Source organism: Staurois parvus, unplaced genomic scaffold, assembly GCF_062004578.1.
Source record: "Staurois parvus isolate SC_StPar_1 unplaced genomic scaffold, SC_StPar_1.0 ptg000287l, whole genome shotgun sequence".
NCBI lineage: Eukaryota > Metazoa > Chordata > Amphibia > Anura > Ranidae > Staurois > Staurois parvus.
In genome coordinates, this window is record NW_028318083.1 from 31299666 (window position 1) to 31322131 (window position 22466).

Below are 22466 nucleotides of genomic sequence, written 5' to 3' on the forward strand. Positions count from 1 at the left end.
AGCATGCCTTGAGTGTGGGAGGAAACCAGAGCACCCAGAGGAAACCCATGTAGGCACAGGGAGAACATACAAACTCCAGGCAGTTGGTGCTGTGGCTGGGATTCAAACCAACAACCCTAGTACTGCCAGGCAGAAGTGCTAATTATTTAGCCACTGTGCATTTTGGACAATATCTTTGTGGGAACAGCTTGGGGATGGCCCCTTTGTGTTCCAACATGACTGCGCAACAGTGCACAAAGCAAGGTCCATAAAGGCATGGATGAGTCAGTTTGAGGTGGAGGAACTTGACTGGCCTGCACAGAATCCTGACCTCAACCTGATAGAACACCTTTGGAATTAATTAGAGGGGAGACTACGAGCCAGGACTCCCCGTCTGACCTCACAAATGCCTTTCTGAAAGAATGGTCAAACGTTCCCATAGATACACTCATAAACCTTGTGGACAGCCTTCCCACAAGAGTTGAAGCTGGTATAGCTGCAAAGAGTGGGCCAACTCAATATTGAACCCATGTGCGTGTAAAGGCAGGCTTCCTAATACTTTTGGCAATATAGTGTATATTGGCAAGCATAGTATAATATATTGGCAAGATATATATAGCAGCACAGTGGCTAAATGGTTAGCACTTCCGCCTGGCAGCACTAGGGTCGCTGGTTCAAATCCTGACCACGGCACCACCTGCCTGGAGTTTTCATGTTCTCCCTGTGCCTGCCTGGGTTTCCTCTGAGTACTCTGCTTTCCTCCCACACTCAAAAGACATGCTGGTAGGTTACTTGGCTCCTGTCTAAATTGGCCCTAATATGTGTATGTATGGATGTGAGTTAGGGACTGATGTGAATGTACAATATGTATGTAAAGTGCTATGTTAATTGATGGCGCTATCCAAAGTACCTGTAATAAATACAAACTACTAGTGTAGTTTATATATGTAAATATCATACAAACATATATAGATCTAATTATATATATAAAACAAACTATATATAGATCTAATATATATATCATACAAACTATAGATCTAATAATATATAAATATCATATAAACTATATCTACATACTGTATATAGATCTAATAATATTATAAATATGATATAAACGACATATATAAATAGCTGCAGCTGGGAATCCATGTGGCAGTGCAGGCAGTGGCCCTCCAGCAGAACATATCTCCGAGTCATTTGATGCCTGCAGACTTTCCCCGCGTTGAAGCAGAACTTTGTGTGTGCTGATGAGACAATAGTAGATAGTGTGTGTGCATTTAATTTAGGACATACCACTGTCCTGCCTGCGGGGGACACTCCAACCTATACATCCCTCTAGTGACTGACACCTGCCCTGCCTTCCTTCCCCCGGCTGTGTGGATCCCCCCCGGGTGCAGTGTTCGGAGTGTCGGGGAAGTTTAGGGGCACATAACGTCCATCAGGGGGGAGGACAGATCGGAGAAGAGCCCATCGCTGGGAGCCGTGTCCCCCGTGAGACAGTGGTGCAGTCCCAGTCAATCATGTGCACTTCTTTCTTTATTGCATTCAGTGCATGGTTTCACCTTCAGATTCCTGGCTGTCTGTGTCCTCAATAAAAGATTAGACATTCCACCCAAAGAGCACGGTAAGTGATGGGATGGACACCCTCCTAGGATGGTAGAGGACACTCACGCCTATTGTGCGATCATTACACAATTTAGGGACTTATTATGGCAACTTTGTTTTTTTTTTTTTTTCCCCATGATCGTTTTACTGCAATGGGGAGATGGAGTGCTGAGCCAAGCTTGTGTTATGTTAGGTAGGTGGATGAGGAAGTTGCTGTCTTGTTGTTTTGCTTTTGTTTATAAACAGGGAATAGGAATGAAATAATAAAGCTGGGAGGATGGTGACTGCTCATCTCGATGGACGAGCTACTTAAATTATTAAGGGGCTCTGCTGATCGTATTGATTCGGTGTGTGCAGAAAATGCCTGATGATGATGCTTTTGTCTTGCTGAGGGTTGTTGTTTTTTTTCTTTTTTTAGTTCCATTACAGGATCTCATTCTGCCTACATCACAAAGCCAGAAACACATTTATCAAAGGAAGTTGGGGGTGGAGTAGAGGACACAAGCTTTCTGCTATTCCACACCGACAACCATTACTAAATACTTTATCCAAGGCACTTTGTTTACTCTTCTTTTATTTTTAGTTGTTGTTTTGTATTTCCTTTTATGTTATAGAAGGATCTTATTGGAATGGATGTGCTTGGACAAGTTTGGAAAAGTTTGCAGGGGTAACTTTGTGAAAAGCTTGGCTGGGTGGGGTATTGAAATGGGCTGTGTATGTATGGAGGTTGGTGTAGAATGACAATCAGCCCTTGTTTGCTCCAACCCAGCTAACCTCCAGCAATTAAGTATTAGAGAGGATCCTGGATTTTCACAGAAATCATGTTGGTTTGTGCTAAGCGCCATCGATTATAAGTATAATAAGCCTTCAGTGGGCTCACCCCAGGGAATGGCACTGCTCAGTCTATATTTACCTATTGTGGCTTACTGACTTACTCATTTCATAGTCATTAGTTGTACACAGAGCTCTGTGCCTAGAGGGAGGGGGGATCAGTGTGTGTCCTGTGTATGTAGAAATATATTATATTACTGGAACCTGTGGAATTCACTGTACTGTGTAAAACACTTACACTATAGGTGGGAGGATCATTGTATATCATGTGTATGGGTATAAAAAAAGATATTTATTAGTAATAGATGGGAGGAGCCTTGTATAACATATGTGTGTGTAATAAAAAAAAATATATAACTACTGTACTGCCTAAAAAGACAGCTTAGAGGGGAGGGGGTTGTCGTATATCATATCTTGTATTACTATAACCTGTGGAATTTGCTGTAGTGTCTAAAAGATCCCTACCACAGTAGGGGGGTGGGGGGTCATTATATGTTCTATGTGTGTAATAAATATATATATATAATATATATTAGAACTTGTGGAATGTGCTGCACTGCCTAAAAGACACCCAGCACAGTAAGTATAGGTGGGAAGATCCTTGTATATCATGTTAGGACAATTGTGTATATATAAAATATATTGCTATAACCATTTAAACTGAACTGTCTAAAAGACACCTAGCACAGTATAGGTGGGAGGGTCATTGCATGTCATAAGCATATATAAGTTTATAAATAGATATATTGTATTTCTATAGCATGTAGAATTTGCTGTACTGCCTAAAGACACAAGTATAGGTGGGAGGATCATTGTATATTATGTGTATAGAAGTGTTTATGCCTAAAGAGGGCACAGGGTGGGTGGGAGGATTGTTGTGTATTATATACATATATATAATCTGTCTCAATGTTGTATTACTATAACCTGTGGAATTCATAATGCAAGTCACTCCCCGTGGGAGATGGGCTGAAACAAGACGTCATAGATAAAAGTGGGCTAAATGATTGTCATCATTCCTCTAACATTTGGGGAAATTTAATTGGGGAAATATATATGTATTATTTATTTTTAATGTCTGAAAAGCGGGTATGTGAAGTGCTTACAGGAAAACCAGATTACAAGATTAACGTCTGTTAACATGATCGTTTATCTCCAGCCAAAAATAGGTCAGTCCTTTCTTAAGGAAACACGATTGCTGGCGCATGATTAAGTAATGACATGCCATGAACCTATAGGAGACCCTGCTCCTGACTTGTAGGATGACGTGTACAAATATTTAATTTTTTTTTAATTATTATTTCAACATCCTTGTAGATCAATATAAGGTCAAAGTCCCTTTTTGGGCAGAGGCAGAACTCCCTTCCCTGTCCCATCCCCCCACTTCTCAATGCTGCAATTGACTATTTCCTGCTACCAGTGTTGAAACAAAAGAATATAGAAGATCTGAGTGTTTGCTAGAGTAGCAAAGTGGCTTGTGAGGGGCGGAAATGGAAAAGTATGGGAGGTCAGATGTATTTTTGTATGTAGGAGAGCATGAGATACTTGCTAGGAAGAATTGCATACACCGATGCAAAGTAGCTGTGATTTGCTTATCCCCTCCCTTTGGAGAAGAGGGACAAGGTAACACACCAATCCCTGCCCTCCACCCCCCTCCTCCTATGGCTTATTGTTGCTCCATCCAGTGTCAGAGAGGGGAGCCTGTGCCTCCCATCCTCCAAACCTCATCTGTATTTACTTGTATGTCCCTCACTGTATTTATCAAAGGCATCATGTGAATGTGATTCCATAGTCCCATCTCATTTACACAGCAGAAGGAGAGATCAAGGGGGAGGAGGGTACTGTACAGCAAGAAAAGGTGTCTGCCTTGTACATTGACATTGCACTCCATCCATCCACCTGTATCATATTATCTGCCACTGCAATTCAGATATCTGCTATGATCAGGATTGTTCCACTGCAGCTGAACCTCTACTAAGCTAATTATGGCAGCTAGGGATCCAGGGAGGTAATCTGCTGGTAGAAGAGGAAAAAAAAAAAACTCCAGCAACAGCAGCAGTAGAGAAGTGTAGACAAGCCCTCCCTTCCAGTATTCTAAACCTATCCCTAATGATCTCTGCTAATGGCTGCTTAAACTTCAGCTACTGTGCTTCACTCCTCTCCTGCAATGGAAGCTCTATTCTCCACTCCCAATAACTGGAGTTATGTTATCCAGTGCCCTGGGCATTGCTGACTTCTATTGACCACTCCTTGCTTTAACCCTTTCATCTCTGCTACTCTCACTGGTAAGGGGCGGGGGTGTATTCTTGGCATGTGACAATCTAATTGCTGTTACTCTGGAAAATCTTGTAATCCTGTTCTTGATGGGGTGATAAAAGTGAGAGCGATGTTTTAAGGGGAAAAAAAACAGATCTGTGTTTTCTAACTTGTTCTAATACAAAAAGACTTTTGTAATCTGCTTAGGTCTGCACTTTTTTTTTCCGTCCCCCTTTCATGTATACAAGACTTGTTGATTAAGGTTAAATGACATAGGAGATGCATAAAAGTTAGGGGGTGTTAATAAAAAGAAGCTGTCACCCATAGCAACCAAAACAGTATGTTTTCTAATCTGTACTAGTGGAAAAAGTGACATTTTTAATCTGATTAGTTGTCTGCACTCTTTTATTTGCTCTTCTATGGAATTTGGAGGATACTTGCCTCCTTATTAAAGTCTTACCCCACAACAGTAAAATCAGTCTGTATATGCAGTAAAGCATGCTTGTTATACTCACTGTGGAACCTAAGGGGTTAATCCTCTGCATCGTGTAAAAAGGCTGTTTGATCCTGTCTTACATGATCCTCCCCTTATTCCAGTGTCGCCCTCTTATCTTCTGATAAGACATATCACGTGGAGTCACTCCGCGCATGATCAGTTTGGTGTGTATGCTAGAGAGGGTTTTTGTGTGTGTGTGTTTTTTTTTTTTTCTTTTTTTTATATGGGAGAGTGCATGTGATCATCATAGGGCCAATCAGCACTGCCCAGACAAAGGTCAGGGGTTCTACATCTTCCTAGAGCAAAATGAAAACTCCTCTTACAGTCTTTATTGTGCTCTGCTGGACACTGATAGAAGTCACTAGACTGCTCTAACTGCTGATGAGAAAAAAGTATTTAGCAGTTTATATTTACTAAAATAATTGCACTTCCATGTTGTGTGTACTGTGGGAGACCAGATATAGTGAATGCAGGGTTTTGGGTTTAGTAACACTTTAAGTTCAAACAACACAGGTGATGCATAGAAGTGATGGGTGTTTTAGAAGCTGTTTCCTATAGCAACCAGTGCATCTGCATGTTTTCTAACATTATTATTATTATTATACAGGATTTATATAGCGCCAACAGTTTGTTCAGCGCTTTACAATATAATGGGAGACAATAGAGCAACAATACAGTTCAATACAAGAGGGATAGGAGGGCCCTGCTCCTTGGAGCTTACAATCTAACATGTAGCGAAGAGAAAATAAAACTGTCACCCATAGTAACCAGAACATCTGTATGTTTTTATAGCATGTAGCAGAAGAAAAAAAGAATATATTGTCCATAGCAACCAGAACATTGTTGTTTTCTGACATCTCCCTGGAAAAAGTGGTTGCCCATAGCAACCAGATTGTCTATATGTCTTCTAACCTGTACAAGGATGGAAAAAAAATGTTTTCAATCTGATTAGTTACCTAGGCTTGTTCGTACCCCAATTCACTGTCATTAAAGGTACCAAGGTAACATCAGAGTCCTACCTCCTAGTGCTCCTTTCTGCAGTGAGTCTGCAATGTGATGTTCTTTCACAAAACTAAATGTAGCCAGCAGCTGTCATAATCTAGTGTTTCTTGATAGGTTGAGAACAATGTCCAGCATATGGCAACAGATGTGGAAATTAGTCATTAAACAATCGGCAGGAGTGCTCAAAGTTGAAAAGCTGGGGACTTGTAAACGCTAAGGTCTGCAGTGTGGAAGAATGAAAAATGCTGCTTACTAATACAGAGCCATGAATAATGACCATTTCTGCAGTGCACAAAAGGCACATTCAGTAAAGGAATGTCTGTCAAGAACCCATACCACGTTATATGCACAGCTAATCCCCCACCCAACTTTGCTCGCAAAAAAATATATAATCCTTTATAAATTGTTTTGCCATCGTGAAAACGGCTTAAAGCCCCCATGATCTTGCAGCAGCCTATTGATGTAAAAGTCTAAATTCAAAGTGACGTTTCCTGGGCTTTGGCTCTGTCTTTTCTTCTTCCTAATTAAAGGTGGGAGGCATAGACAAGGGGCTAGCTGTAAACTCCTAGGCAAGGAGACACGTCATCCTCTAGCCATTGATTCATAGACTGGGGCTAACTGGCACCGCACAGATGAGGAGCTGGCCTCTGTAATATGTAACTTATTGTGTTTGGAGTGAAACGCTAAACTGCTAAATAATACATAGAAGGGGATTTGTATTTCTGTCCATCCAGTCTTGAGCTCTACAGAACTCTGCTGCACAGTACAGCCCTATTAAGCAGTAGAGGGAGGACCTGATCTTTCCCAAATCCTCTTCCAGGACAGCTACTCGAGAGACTATTGGCTTCACCTTCAACAGGAAATACAAAGTGACTTGCACCTGCAGGCCTTCTCCCACCCTGCGATTGGATAGGGAAGGGAGAAGCTGTAGACAATTGAGTTCATCTCTGTCACTCTGCCCTTTCCTCCAATCAGCAAACTCCATACACTTAAGCAAACCTGATTCAGCTCCTTGCAATACTTCTGTTGTGTTTTTGGTGTGTTGTGTGGTTGTTTTTTTTTTTTTTTTTTTTTTTTTTTTGGGGGCCATATGTATCTCGCTGGGGAAATTTCAGCCTCCTCTTTTTGTCCTGCTGGCTATTGTTATGGAAAAAACTGGAAATCCTAAATTTTATAGTTGTCCTCAGAACAGGATTCAGAGATAATCTTCCAAGAGGGACAACTCCCCAAGAGGGGAGTTTTCCTCAATTTGTACAGATTTTCTCTCCATTCCTATGTTGCCTTCATGCTACGAAGTGAAGGGAAATCTCCCCAATGGTACACAGACACCAAAAAGTAAATGGATAGGTTTTAACCCTTTCCTACTTGGTCCAAAAGGGGGAAAAAATAAAGTTTTGGGTATACAAACTATAAGGTCCTGTAATGCTTGCTCACAGTAGCGTGCACACTGAAAGACACTCATGCCAGTGTAGGGGTGGAGCAATGCGTTGTCACTTTTTGCTTGGACTTCACTGAAGTGTCAAAAAATGACCAATTCATGTCTGTGCACTGCGGTGTGTTATGGTGTGCTACAATGCAGCAAACCACCTTGACACAGCATTGCAGAGTGAACATGGCACAGAAGGAAATGATGGAGTGGGGCCCCATTTCACAACAGTGGGTGTGCCTTGTGCTCTGTATAACAGGCCTGGTGGTGTGGGTTAGGTAGGCATGGTGTGTTGTGTTGCACTGTTTCATGCTGGATCACACCAATATAGGACTACAATGTGTAGTTGCTGATGTGCAGTTACAATGTATCACATTGTTTACGTTTTTTCTTTTTTAAACTTGTCATTTTGTGACACTTCAAATAAAGTGTTGTGGTGACCTAGGATAAAATGGCACCTGCATGATTTTATTGCAGTGCAGCCAATACATCGCCTTGGTCTGACATGGCGTATCCCAGTGAGGCTTTTGGTTAGGCTCACACCTACTTGCTGAGGTGCAGTGTGGTAAAGGATAAGTTTGCCCTTGGAAACATGTCACATGTTCTACTCGTTTTTAGGGTGTAACTTGTTCCCATAGCCGCTGCCACCCCACCCCCTCTGTCAGTGCGGGGAGAGGTTCCCCCGCACTACCTGTCAGATTTGAAAACAGTGCGCCTATGCAGGGCTCTGCCACACAGTCGCATCAGTCATTGAGTGCCTACAAGTCCCGGCAGCCTTAGTGGCTGTAGGCTTGTAGTTTTCCACTTGCTACCATAGCGCTGTGGAACGCCGTGGTAGTGCATTGAAGCTTCTTGTCAGAATATCTGCTTGACTGTAATCCTGTACAGCAAGCAGATATTCTGACAGGTCTGCAGGAGACCTGTATGGCATCAACGATCTACTGATCCCTGGTGCAATGCTTTCCAGGCTCCTGCAGACCAAAATCATAAATGCACTTTTTGTTTTTACCTGCAAAAAAAATGTGCATTTATTTTGTCAAAAAAATGAACTTCTCCTTTTTAAAGTGTGTGTCAAGATATACTGCACCAAGTTGTAGGCAGGGCCACTCGCCCTGCACATGGGGCACCTTTTGGCTTGTGTGAGAGCACTCATCAACGCCAGGACCAGGCAAGACCACTTTCTGCTGACATCAACCTTATGACAGCACTCCAACCTAAAGCGGAGCCGTTCACCATGTGTAACTGTATGACCGACTGAGTCCCTCTGTGAATATGCCATCCCATGTCACTACACATCTTGCTGTTAGATGCTGTATTTTTAGGAGCAACTCTGAGTCTATGCCCTCCCCCACCCATCAAGCATACCTCTGCCGCCTCATTCCCAATGACAGAATAGGGTCCTGCTGTGGACCTCATGCATGCACTTCAGTAAGTTCTTCTTTCCTGGGCCGTGCAGCGAGGTTGGTGTCTCTGTAACACGGATTTGGCTCTGGTTGCTATGAGAAACCAGTCCCTACAAAGGGAGTCGGCGCAGTGACCCCCTCACTACCAGATCACACCTTACCCCAGCTGGGTACCACTCTTTATGATGGACTGCTAGACACTTTTCACTAGTTCTGGTTACCCATAGTGACTGCAGTCCTCCTCTGACTTGTCTGAGTTAACCTTTGGCAGTGGCCTTGGTTTGGACCCTTTATGTGCTATACTGACCCACATTCTTTTATACTCCAGGAACCATCATGCACCCCTTTTTAGAATATCTTCACACCAGGCTTAGGTTGATGTAACTTTACAAGTTTGTAACATGGTTCAACGTAAACAGTCCAGTACAACGTTCCCGTATGTAATGCGGCTGCCCAGGTATACCTCAGCAAGGTGTAAGTCCAGCTCTGGCTTTCTCCAAAGACTTGGTGGTTCCCCGGTCTCCAGTATCTTTCAACTTACTGCAGGTTGAAGCAGTCCTCTGCAGGACTCCACAGTATTCATGTTACCTTTTTTAGTGGGCCAAAACTCTCCCCCTGAATATGAGGGGGAAAAAAAGAGAAATATATTTCTCCAAAGAGCCTGGGAACAGAGGCACAGACCATTAACCCCTTCCACTGACTGGGTCAGGGCAACCTGCCTGCACGCTTGTTGTTCTGTGCAGTGGTATTGCACAGTGTGGACTCGTACCTCCTTTTCTTGGGGGTTCCGCACCATTGCTCTAGGCTCCTCTTCTTGATGTGCCATCATAGGCAGCTGCTTCCTATGGTGGTACACCTGCAGTCTTGCTCCTGAGCTGGGCTGTGAGCGTTCATAGACACACACAGTGCAACCCTGCTCACAGGATTAGAACCATGTGTAATATGTGCTGTGTAAAACGAATAGGCCGGCACGCGTCTCAGCGGTCCAAATATTTTAGCTGCACTTTTTTTATGCAGCTCATGAAGGAATGCAGTGGGGGAGTTCTGATGTACTCCCTCTCCCCCCATGAAGGGTGCAGTATGGGGGTTCTGATTTCTTCTCCCCCCATGAAGGGTGCAATATATGGGTTCTGATGTATCCTTTCCGTGAAGGGTGCAGTGTGGAGGTTCTGATGTACTCCCTCTCTCCCCATGAAGGGTGCAGTATAAGGGGGTTCTGATGTATCCTTCCCATGAAGGGTGCAGTATGGGGGTATTGATATATTCTCCCTCATGAAGGAATGCAGTGTGGGAGTTCTGATGTACTCCCTCTCTCCCCATGAAGGGTGCAGTATGGGGGTTCTGATTTCTTCTCCCCCCATGAAGGGTGCAGTATAAGGGGGTTCTGATGTATCCTTCCCATGAAGGGTGCAGTATGGGGGTATTTATGTATTCTCCCCCATGAAGGGTGCAGTATGGTGGGTATTGATATATTCTCCCTCATGAAGGGTGCAGTATGGGGGGTATTGATATATTCTCCCTCATGAAGGGTGCAGTATGGGGGGTATTGATATATTCTCCCTCATGAAGGGTGCAGTGTGGGATTTCTGATTTCTTCTCCTCCCATGAAGGGTGCAGTATAAAGGTTCTGATGTATTTTCCCCTCATGAAGGGTGCAGTGTGGAGGTTCTGAATTATTCCCCCATATGGAGGTGGAGTGCAGTGTGGAGGTTAGCATGCATTCTCCTTGTTTATATTATGATGTATGAAGAGAATGTAGAGTTCTTGGTGATTGGGGTCCCCTCTTCCAGAGCTCGGTACTGGGGGGTTCCCCCTATTGCAGGGCTCAGTATTGGGGGTCCCCTGTCCGGTTGCAGGGCTCATTCTCAGGGTCGTGTACCTGGCCGTCTGTGTGCAATGTAGAGAGGAGGAGCCCAGTGCTGGGCGTCCATGGCTCGGCTCCCCCTTCTCTGAGGACGTCACACCGAGTCCTGGGAGTGAGAGCGGAGCTTAGCAAACAGGCAGAGCCCAACTTGTCACCCCAACAAAGCCCCCTCCGCCCGGGGTCACCGGCCGCCGCGTCGTCCATCCAACTTTGCTGCGTGTTGTCACCTGGCCGCCGGAGGATCGGGGGGGGAGCCGGCTCCGTCCATGTCGGAGGTGGGATCGGCGAGGCTCGGGGATCGGAAGGTAAATGGGGCAGAAGAAGTTTGTGATGGTGATCGGAGTGCGGGACGAGGCGTGGCAGGATCGGGCACTCATTGTCTTGTATGGGGGAGGGGAGGAGGGGCCCCCCGGAATCCAGGCTCCGTCCTCACTCCTCTCCATTGACAGACACACTACACAAGTTTAATAACAAAGGAGCCCTGGATGTCCCCGGGCTGGAAACTTCACCATTCCTCTGGACGAATCATAATGCATCCCTTCCGGGGGGCTTTGTTTATAAACTTGTATTATGGGGGCCGATCAGTCCATAGTACTGCACTGTCATCCTGCCAGGGGTTGTTGTGTAATACTCCCAGAGAGTTTTATTGTGGAATTCACCCAATCACCCATATACGAAATAAACGCCTTTATCTCTTCTATTAGATTTATTATTGGGGCCCATTCACACTAGACACATGTTAACATGCTCCATTGCAGCTCGCTGGCTGGCGTCAATTTTGGTGGTGCTGCGATGCACCATCCAGGCCTCATACACACAGTGACCGGACTAGTCACCTTCCTCCCTTCCACACAACCCCCAAAAAAGCAACAAATGTGATATCCTGATATAAAATGTACACCAAAACATCGCGCTATATCCAGAAGTGTGATGCATTTCTCCAACACATCAGATGGCACCTCAGGTCATCTCACAGCAGTTCAGTGTGGAAACTTGGAGTGTAAGTTTTGTACATCCTCAATAAAGTATTAAAAAAGAGGCCTCATGCACACACTGAGGCCATACCCTGTATATCTCCACAGCCAGGAGACAATAGCCACGAATGGCTGTATGCAGGTATGTACCGCACTTGCAGGGGGTAAATCCTTGGACGCGTCTTGTGAGCGTGAAGGGATATACACCTGTGTTTATGCAAGTACAAGGTATAGCCATGTACAGCCATCCGTTACTATGGGCAACTGTACACTGTAATTGTCTCCCCACACATGTGCCTGCAGTTTGTCGTACCTGTGTGTGTGATAAATATAAATATTATATATTTTTTACATTTGAGAGTTACACTCCCAAGTCTCCACACAGCATGTTGTGTGGTGGTGAGGTGCCATCTGATCTCCAGTGATACAATTCAGCACGTTTACATTGTTCCACAGGTCACATCAGGGCTGTGAATGCACCACAGAACAATTGTTTCTGTGTGCCCGTGCGGTAACTGGCATTGGTCAGGTGCAGAAAAATGCAGGTCACCTCACACTGTGTGAACAGGCCCTCATTTGACTAGTCCAAATCCTTCAAATGTACCTCAAACACATCAGAGGCCATTGGTCAGGTGTAGAACAACACCGGTCACCTCACGCTCTGTGAACAGGCCCTCATTTAATTTGTCAAACCTTTTAAGTGTACCTCACAAATACATCAGAGGCCATTGGTCAGGTGCAGAAAAACGCTAGTCACCTCTCAGTCTGTAAATGGCAACCCCCCCCCTGAAGAAAAAAAAAGTTTCTGAACTTGTTTTCCTCATAACAAAGTAAATGAAATAGACACACACACATGTGCCCCCTCCATGTACCTGGATGCATCTTTTTGATATCCCTCGTGGATCCTAAAAGAGTATACTGCCATGTAAAGTTCAATTGGCTATTTCAGATCCTTTTACATTTACCTCACAAACTCATCAGAGGCCAGAAAAACACCAGTTATGGAAAAACGCCAGTCACCTCATGCTCCTGTGAATGGGCTTTTACAAAAAAATGTCTGCACTTGTTTTCATTACAGTAAAATTAAAAGACAGTTGTTTTCTGTGTGCCCATGTGGTGACTGGCTTTGGTCAGGCGCAGAAAAACACCGGTCACTTTGTGAACATGCCCTCATTTTGATGTCTTTAGACTCTTTAAGGTTACCTCACAAACACAACAGAGGCCATTGGTCAGGTGCAGAGAAACACCAATCGCAGAGAAACGCTAGTTACCTCACACTTTGTGATTGGGCCCCTAAAAAATGTTTCTGTATTTGTTCTCATAACAAAGGAAAATGAAAGGACAGTTATTTTCTGTGTGGTGAATGGCTTTGGTTAGGTGCAGAAAAACACTGTCATCTCACACTGTGTAAATGCGCCCCCCACCCTTTAAAAAAGAAAAAAAAAATTCTGCACTCGTTTTCCTCACATAAAAGTAAAATGAACTCGCATTACATAAACATGTATGCTCCTTCCATGTACCTGGATGCATTCTTTTGATATCCCTCACGGACACTGCAAGAGTATACACCCCATTAAGGCTCAATTGACTATTCCAAATCCTTTTTAAATTTGCCTCACAAACACAGCAGAGGCCATTGGTTCAGGTGCAGAAAAACACCAGTCACCACACTCTGTGAATGGCCCCTTCAAAGAAATACATTTGTTTTCCTCATAACAAAGTATAATTGAAGGACAATTGTTTTCTGTGTGCCCGTGTGGTGACTGGCTTAGTTAAATGCAGAAAAACGCTGGTCTCCTCACACTTTGTGAATGGGCCTCTAAAATACCCCCAAAACCTCTGCATTTGTCCTCATAACAAAGTAAAATTAAATAGCCCCACATAAACATGCATGCCCCGTCCATGTACCTGGCTGCATCTGTTTAATATCCCTCACTGATACTACAAGAGTATACTGCCCTTTAAGGTTCAATTGACTATTCCAAATCCTTTAAAATGTACCTCACGAACACATCGGAGGCCAAACAGTGTGTATGCTGATTGTTACGAGATCTTAATAAATGAGTTAATCCCAGGCCTTGCAGTACTATGAATCCATCCTGCACATGTATAAAATACTCCATGTATCATTTATTCTATATATCTCCATTTTACGGCTGCTTGCGTTGTGAGTGGAGTCGCTGAGGAGCACCTGTGTGTAATTAGTGGCATAGTTCAGCAATTGAAGGAGACATCTTTAGTTTCCTCAGGGTAATGGCAATAGCCATCTTGAATGATCTGGGTTAGGAGGACTCGTCATGTGTGCTTCTTTGAGGTCTCGGCACAGGCGGCGTTCTATTTAGTACTTCCAAGACCTCAGAAGTGGCAGTTTACAGAGTTAATTACTAGCAGATTGTTGCAGCTAGTAGTTACTCAAGCCATTTACGTGGAGCACGGCTGCTTGTTTTTCCGCAACTTTTTTTTTTTTGTCAGTAGTAGGCATGTTTGGGAGTTGTGTAACTCTGCTTTGTGGTGTGAATTTTACCGTTTGGAGTGTGCTAGGACACTCGGGTCGGAGCGACCTTTGTAAAATCACTCGATAATGCTGCTGAGACGTTCTGTGTCAGGGTTACAGATAGAACTGAGGGGAGGGAGCCAAACTTTCGACGTCACTGGCATTAATGATGCTTTTGTGAGGAGATGACCTTTTAATTCGTAGAGGCCCAGGCTGACAAATATCAGAAACCTTTCATTGTGTCCCTCTTATTTTGTTTCGTTGACTATGTAGAAGCAGTGGGATGGAACTTTGGGGGCCATTAACTTTATGAGCTGTATTTAAAGAGCATACAAACATGCAGAAAATGTGATATTTGATAATGTATGAGCAACCAAACGAGGATGGCGAGCGATGAAATGAAATGACCGTTTGTTCTGTGCTCTTGTATGTTTGTATACAGCACAATTGGCGTTTTTCTGGAATGAGCTGCAAACAATAGCAGGACATTCACACGCTGCAGCCCCAGTCTCTGTTTATTCTTCCTTCCACAGGTGCTGGATTGGGTGTGCTTGGGGCTGAAGCCTGGAACTTTTTTTTGGCAGCAAAGTACGAATTGAGCAATCTGCTGTGCTCGGTTTACTGTTTCCACTTCTAACGTTTTTCCTTTAGGTCGACTTAAACATTATTTGTGGGTTTTGCTGAATTTTTCTACCGTGTTACTCCTCCAAATCCATTGGGAGGCCACTCGGGCTCTCTGTGAAGTTCTCCATTAATAATTTAAGATGTTTAATATTCCACGCTTAAGCTTCAGTTATGTAAATTTCACAGCACCCCTTTTTAATTGATAAAAAAAATATTCCTTCTTGAACTTAATTACATTAATAATACATTTCCTGTTGTGATTATCATTTAAAAACATGCTTATACTTGTTAATGATTCATAAATTGAGTTTGTTGGTGTAAAGTCTGGGAATTTAGCTTGTGTGTGTTTTTTTTTTTTTTTTTTTTTTCTGTAATAATTTGCTAAGGAATTGATAAGGTTATGAAAAATGCCAATAAAGATCAGAATGCGTTCATCCAGAAAGGCGTAAGACACACAATGATCACTCTTATGGAAGATGGTAAACCTCAGACGTAATGTGAACAAAGCATATCCCTCTATAGTGTGTACTTGTCTCAATGAAGAGCACTAAAGCCGGCCACACACACCTCAAATTCTGAAAGAATCTTCTTTAGAAAATCTTTTCTGTGGATTTTCGTTCGAATTTCGCACCATTAGTGTGCCACAACGGCTGATCTTTGGGCGACCATCGAATTTGAGTGATCGGGCATGGTGGAAATTTTCTGAAAGAAATGAATTTCTAATCAATGATGGGGGAATTGTGTGAGCAATATAATTGAAAAAGAAATGAGCATGAGCTGTGACCTGGAAAGAAAAGAAAGTTCTTGGCCCCAAAAATTCTTTTCAGTAGCAACATGAGGTGAAATTAAAGGCTTGGTTGGTCGAATTTCGAGATCAATGGTGGCATCATCGGATTACAAAATTTCCAATTTTCGAAAGAAAATTGGTTCGGAATTCTACCCATGTATGGCCGGCATAAGTATCATATCTGTCCGCTGCTTTGTTCTTCTGCTATCAACATGAATTACTTCTGACAAATTTTTCTGACACCAAGAGAAAAATGGTGAAAGGAGAGGGAGCTCCAGGAGATTGACAGCCTTGCCTCTATTCCTGTGAGCTGTGTGGAGGGGGGGGGGGGGTGTCTCCTCCCCCCCCAATCAGCTCTCAGAACTCTGCAGAGTGTAACTTTACTTCTCCACCCCCTTTTTTCTGAACTCTCAGACAAACTTTATATATTAATCACTTTGAGCGGATGTAGAGAAGACTACAGTTTCATCTCTTGTGTATCAGCTGAGGTCAGTCACTTCACTGGGTGTATATATAAGGGGTTGCATGTTCTAATTACCTTGTGATAATCTTCTATCTATGATTCCCTTAAAGTGCTCTTTCCCTGCCCTAAAACCCATTAAATTGTCCAGAACAGCCCTTTTAACATGAAGGAACCCTTGAAGTATCCTTTTAGGACCCAAGAACCTCTTGCTGATCATTTTATCTTCAGCTCATGGGACATTAGCATTACAGTAACTTGTGGATATCAAAATAAGAGTAAGGAACGTGGAATATCTAGCATATGTGACACTTGGGCCTGCTCTGTACAGAAAAAAAAAATTGTTTCCATATAATTGTGACAAATGGTAATGGCGAGTAAAGAGATGCAGTGCTAATGATAATGAAGTGCTTTCACATTTGGGGTTAGTGGTGTGGTGCCCCTCACGTTGGTTGGTGTGGTGCCACCTTACATGGTTGGTTGGTGGAAAGACTGCTCCTAACATTGTTAGTCAATGAAAAGAAGTATGCTCCCCTTTAGGCCCTGTTCAAACGTGATCTTTTTTTAGCGTGCTCCCCTTGAGGCCCTGTTCACACTTGATCTTTTTGTAGCATGCTTCGCTTTTAGGCCCTGTTCACACGTGATCGTTTTGTAGCATGCTCCCCTTTTAGGCCATGTTCACACTTGATTGTTTCGTAGCATGCTGCCCTTTGGGCCCTCTTCACGCTTAATTGTTTCGTAGCATGCTGCCCTTTGGGCCCTCTTCATGCTTGATCGTTTTGTAGTATGCCCCCCTTTAGGACCTGTGCACACTTGATTGTTTTGTAGTATGCCCCCCTTTAGGACCTGTGCACACTTGATCGTTTTGTAGCATGCTCCCTTTTAGGCCCTGTTCACACTTGATCATTTTGTAGCTCGAAGCTCAAAAAAGCTTGAAGAGAGATCCAATTTTTTTTTTTTCTTCTATAGCCCTTGTTCACATCTGAGCATCCTGTTGCTTGTAAGAAATGGCCTGTCGCTCAAAAAAGTACATGAGCTACTTTTCAGGCAGAATTCCCCTTAGACAGTGGAAAAGCCGGAAAAGCACAACATGAGCATTTTTTTCAAGCATTTTGTCGCACATTTTCAACTCAAACAGCAAGTCTTCTCCCCCGTCTTCCTTTTTTTTTTTTTTTTTTTAAGCTTTCATTGGCTGCCTAAAAAATGGGGAAAAAAATGCCTGATCATAGCTGCAAAAAACGTGCAATTCTGCTCCAAAAACGCTTTAAAACATGACGCTTAGGTGTGAATGTAGCCTTAGAAATAGTTGAAAAGATCATTGGAGTTGGTGGAAACTTGTGCGAGAGGCATGAATTGGCTCAAGGAACCCCTGGCAACCTTTTGGAGGAACCTTTTGGGCTCTGTGAAACTCCGATTCGGAGCTAATTCACACTAGTGAGGCGACTAGTGATTTACTGCACTGTAAAACATCAGTTCCTGCAAGGACATACAGTAAACAGTTGTTTTCTGTGTGTCCTATGCCCAATGAAATGCAGCCTGGAGCTGTGCTCCAGTGATCTCCAATAAAATGCAGACCTGCTGCATTTTATTGCAGCGCATTCAACAGGATTGCATGTCACTGCATAGCAGAGCAATGCATCATGCTACTGCACAGCAGCCCCACATGACGTGTCACTGAATATTTTTGCAAATAAAGTTTTATCCAAAAGGAAAAAAAAGGAGCTGTGTCTCTCACCCTTATGGCAGCTGGATGATGCGGCAGCTGTTCATTCAAAGTGGATGGGCTATAGGAAAGACCTGGATAGAGAAATAAAATGTGTGCTCCCAGGGGTCCTTATACAAACATTTATAAATGACCAGTCCCATCCCCTCCAGCCTCCTGCAGCTTCATACTGGCCCACTTTTGATGTGTAGCATTTAGATCCAGGAAGGGATGGGCCTGTGTTTGGGGCTCTAGGGGCCTTCCTAAAGATGTTCAAAGGCATGTGCAGGCATCTCTAGGTGACCGTGTATCATTTATGTAGCCAGTTTAGCAGGTTTTGCGAAGTGACAGTTGTACTTGAACTTCTTGATTTGACGAAAACAAACCTTTTTGTATATATGTAAGAATGAACAATGGGCATCAAAAGATTGCGAGAAGAACTTGTCTGCCCCCAGAAGCCATATTCTATAATTTTTTTTTTTTTACTTTAGAATTTTTGCAATAAAAAATGTAAACAGAGTCTGATTGGAATAGACTGCGTTAATGTTTCCCCTTTCAGACACCACATGCATGAAACACAACACAGGCACAGTTTGCAAAGCTATAACACAAGAATACATCTCTTTATTTTAGCCATGTAACTGTAATTTTCAAGTCTCCGTGGATTTGACTGAAAATAACTGTCCTTATTTTTGAAAATAAGGATGTTTATCATGGGGTGTTAGCTTTGTGAATTGAGCCTAATGTATTTTTATATTCAGAATTGACATATAAAACTTTTATAACTGTGTTTTGGAGCTTTGGGATTGTTATTATTAAAGTGTTTTCTTGGCTTATTATTAAAGTGTTTTCTTAAACATTCAGATGAGTCATCTCATTCACCTAACATGTACCTATGATCAACAGGCTTAAAGGGGGTACACATTCTTAGTTTTTCAAACTGCGTCTATATGCATTCATACTAGTGGTGCGCCGAAATGAAAATTCTTGGACCAAAACCGAAAATTCAGAATGCGTTTGGCTGAAAAGAGAAACCGAAATGAAGTTTGTTTTTTTATTTTTTTTTATACATGATTGTGTTGTATTCAACTTTTAATTAATATCATGAATTTAAATGACTGACTTTTTCAGCCAATAGGCTGCTTTAACAGGTGTATTTGCAGCGCTTTTGAGTTTCAAAAAAACAAAAACAAAAATGCATCCCTTTAAATTCAGTGTATGTCTTCACAATGGTCCTTTGTGGTGCTAAAAAATTTTGCTTGCTGCAATTTTGCCGCATATTTAGCGAGTTTAAAAAAACAAAAATGCTCCTCCCCATTGAGGCATAGTTCACACCAATGTGTTTTTTAGTGGCTTTTTGCAAAAACACACTATAGTCCATTGGACATGGTTCCCTATGGGACACGTTCACATCTATGCTGAGCTGCTGCTACTTAGAATGGGTCACAGACTTTTTTAAACACAATACGTTGCGTTTTTTTTGTTCAACAGACTTCAATGGAGACACTGCAGAAAACGCATGTAGTGAGTTTTTGACGCGTTTTCATGCGTTTTTAATCTGCCCAGCAACAAATTGGCCCAAAAAAACCCATTAAGAAAACACACCATCAAAAAATGTGACAAAAACGCAAAACGGACAAAATGCAACCTACATTGGTGTGAACCAGGCCTGAAATACATTGAAAACACATAAAAAATGCACACATGTTGCGTTTTGATGTGATTTTTTTGAGTCACATGACCTATAAAAAAAAGTACCCGCAGTAAAATCATGGGCAAAAATGTGTGTTTTCGGCTGCCAATGTCGGCAACTTTTTCCCCATTGGCAAGATGCGATAACACTATTTTCGGATGATACATTTCAGCCGCTGATTATATCGGTGCATCCCTAATTCATACACATGATTCTACTATGTGCTTGGTTCATGGTTTGGTCACATGCATTTAAATTTGGAGAATGTACTTTTGTCCTCCGGCGTGTAATGTAATTTTCTGCAGTGTTTTCTTTGAAACGCATCATATGCACATTTCCATTCACTTCTGATGAACTTGAAGGAGTATACAATGAAAAATGCAGTAGGACTACAATAATATAAGTCTGCCTTGTGTGGCCGGGTAATGGTGGTCTATTTTAAATTCAAGTTGCAGTTTTTGAATATTTGACATTGGGGACAAAGTCGTTTTAGGCAACTTTTACTTCAATATCCATCACTAGGGTGAAGTGTTGCATAAAAGATGCTTGGAAGTGGGACGTTGGGTACTCTAGTTATTCATCTTGGCTACATCTTAGAGATGCCTGATTTTCTTGTACTGCTAATCTAGGTGCCGGAGTTTCGGCATATGATATTAAACTGTATGCCCAATCAAAATTTTTTTTTTTGTTTATAATAGAGTGATGATGGGTTAGAGCCCATGTGGGGTTTCTACTGCCATCCAGGACTCCATAAGAGAGTTTAGCCCCCCTTATCTTTTCTGCAGACAAGGTTTTACTAGACCGGTAGTGTGGAGAATTGCCCAGCAGCAGCCCAGACAGAGAATAAAAAATGTCTTTAGTAAAATGGTCAAAGTCTGTTGGATCTTTATTGTTGGTGTGACTGTTGCACATTTTCCCTCATTTCCTTGTCAATGGAGTAGGAAGCGAAGGTAAGGTTAGCCATACAGTTTCATGGATTGAACCTGACCAAGAGGGGTCATTTGATCACCCCCCCCCCCCGCCATCCACACTAAACAGCATGGATGGAGGTATCTTCAGTGCCTACTATGGTCTACAGCAGCTTTTTTCAACCAGGGTGCCTTCTGGGTTATTCAGGGGTGCCTTGACAAAATGACTAAAAATTGCCCTAAATTGTCCAAAAAAATGTGGGTGGATGAAGCCTGACATTTTGTTACACAATGCCATAGGTTTTCAGTGTGCAACATTACAACCTTGGGCACTGTGTGGTTTACTTTGCAAGAATAAATTATCTCTACTGTTGGGTGCCCTACGTGTGTGGATGCTGCTGCAATATGTAAAATGATTAGGGGTGCCTAGAGATTGTGCGTAATCTTGAAAGGGTGCCTTTTATAGGAAAGGTTGAAAAACACTGGTTTACAACATGGGTGCTCAACCTACAGCCCTTCAGATGTTGTGAAACTACAAGTCCCATCATGCTTCTGCCTTTGGGAATCATAACTGTCAGCCTTGCAGTGCCGCATGGGATTTGTAGTTCTGCAACGCCTGGTGGGCTAGAGGTTGAGCACCTATGTTTTACAGGCAACCACAACAATTGTGGCTAGCTGAATACCCAAACAGTGAAAGCATCTGATTGAATACTGACTGTTTTCAACCAGGCTCCTTTTTTAATTTTTGAAAATTACTTTTGTTGAGCTGGGTTGTGCCAGTTGCTTTACCCAAAGCTTGAATTTTGGCAGATTCTGCAGAAATTGGTTGAAATCTGAGTGGTGTACGGCCAGCCTGAATATCTCCAAGGCCTTGTTCACACTGGCATTCGAAACAGGCATTTGGGGCGTGCATTTGCTGTTACCTGAACTCCAAGCCAAGCAGCCTACAATGGATTTCATCAAAATGGTGGCAGTCTACACACCCATAGAGGCCTATGATTCAGCCCCGAAAAGAACAAAATGCGTCTATTTTCTACAGGTGGAGGACAGTAACTGAAGCCATCTTTTACTCATTTCATTTATGCAACAGGGAGTCGGTGTCTGTGTGCTGATGGCCACCATTTTTTTGAAGTTTACTAGAGCCTGACAAGCCGCCCCTGTCTGTCTTGCACCAGTCTATTTACATGCGGATATGACTGACGCAGGTTTTGTGGGGCATTAAAGCGCTACTATTTTCATTGTTTTAGCCTGCAATGGATATTGTGGACAGAGCTGTTCACATTTGAAAAACATATAGTATTTTAATTATCAGTGATATGGAAAGAAAAACTTCCCCCTGAATAAAAAGGCTGCTTGAGACACCTTTTTCTTCTTCCTTTTTTTTTTTTATGCTCCTTAATCGTGCATTAAATGCAAAAACGCATGCTATAGGCACCTTGGTTTGTGTTAGTGCCAGTGTTGGAATTTTGTGCAAGTGGGAACTTATCCTAACCGAGCCCTAGATGGTGGTTAAAACCTAGACAGGATTTCTAATCCCCCCTCACTCTTATTGAAGACTAGAAAAAAAAACCCTGTTTGTGCCTTGATGATTATGAACTATTCATACTCTAATTATCGTGTGTTTAACCCCAGTACTATCTATCAATCTGGGCTAAATGCATTTGTTTAAGCAAGTGTTTTTCAATATACTTGTACTGACTAAACTGCCAAGTTCCAACTTTCTGAAAGTCGCTTTGTGCTGAGGCACACCACCCACATGGCAGTGCTGGGGCCGGAGATAGGATAGTCAGGAACTGAGCACCTTCATGGGGAATGAGGGGGATTTGTCAAACACCCCGGAAGTGGGAGAATCAAGGGTAATCCGATGATTAAGCCTGTGAACATAAATATCATCTGACATGCATGGTGCCGCTAGGTGGGGAGGGTTGCTTAACTGAGCAATTGTACCAAAGTAGACTTTAA

The 22466-nt window shown here is 42.8% G+C and overlaps 1 protein-coding gene across 5 annotated transcripts in view; it reads left to right on the forward strand.

Moving 5' to 3' along the window:
- The first annotated feature begins 1384 nt into the window (after window positions 1-1384).
- The window catches only part of ZNF516 (zinc finger protein 516), a 161642-nt gene continuing 140560 nt past the window's right edge, over window positions 1385-22466 (forward strand). For 3 of the 5 annotated variants that reach the window (XM_089682365.1, XM_089682366.1, XM_089682369.1), the window contains exon 1: window positions 10976-11167. The gene's annotated coding sequence lies outside the window, so the exon portion shown is untranslated. Of the gene's footprint in view, window positions 1604-10975; window positions 11168-22466 lie in introns of those variants that run through there. The other 2 variants (XM_089682367.1, XM_089682368.1) reach the window with 1 other exon arrangement.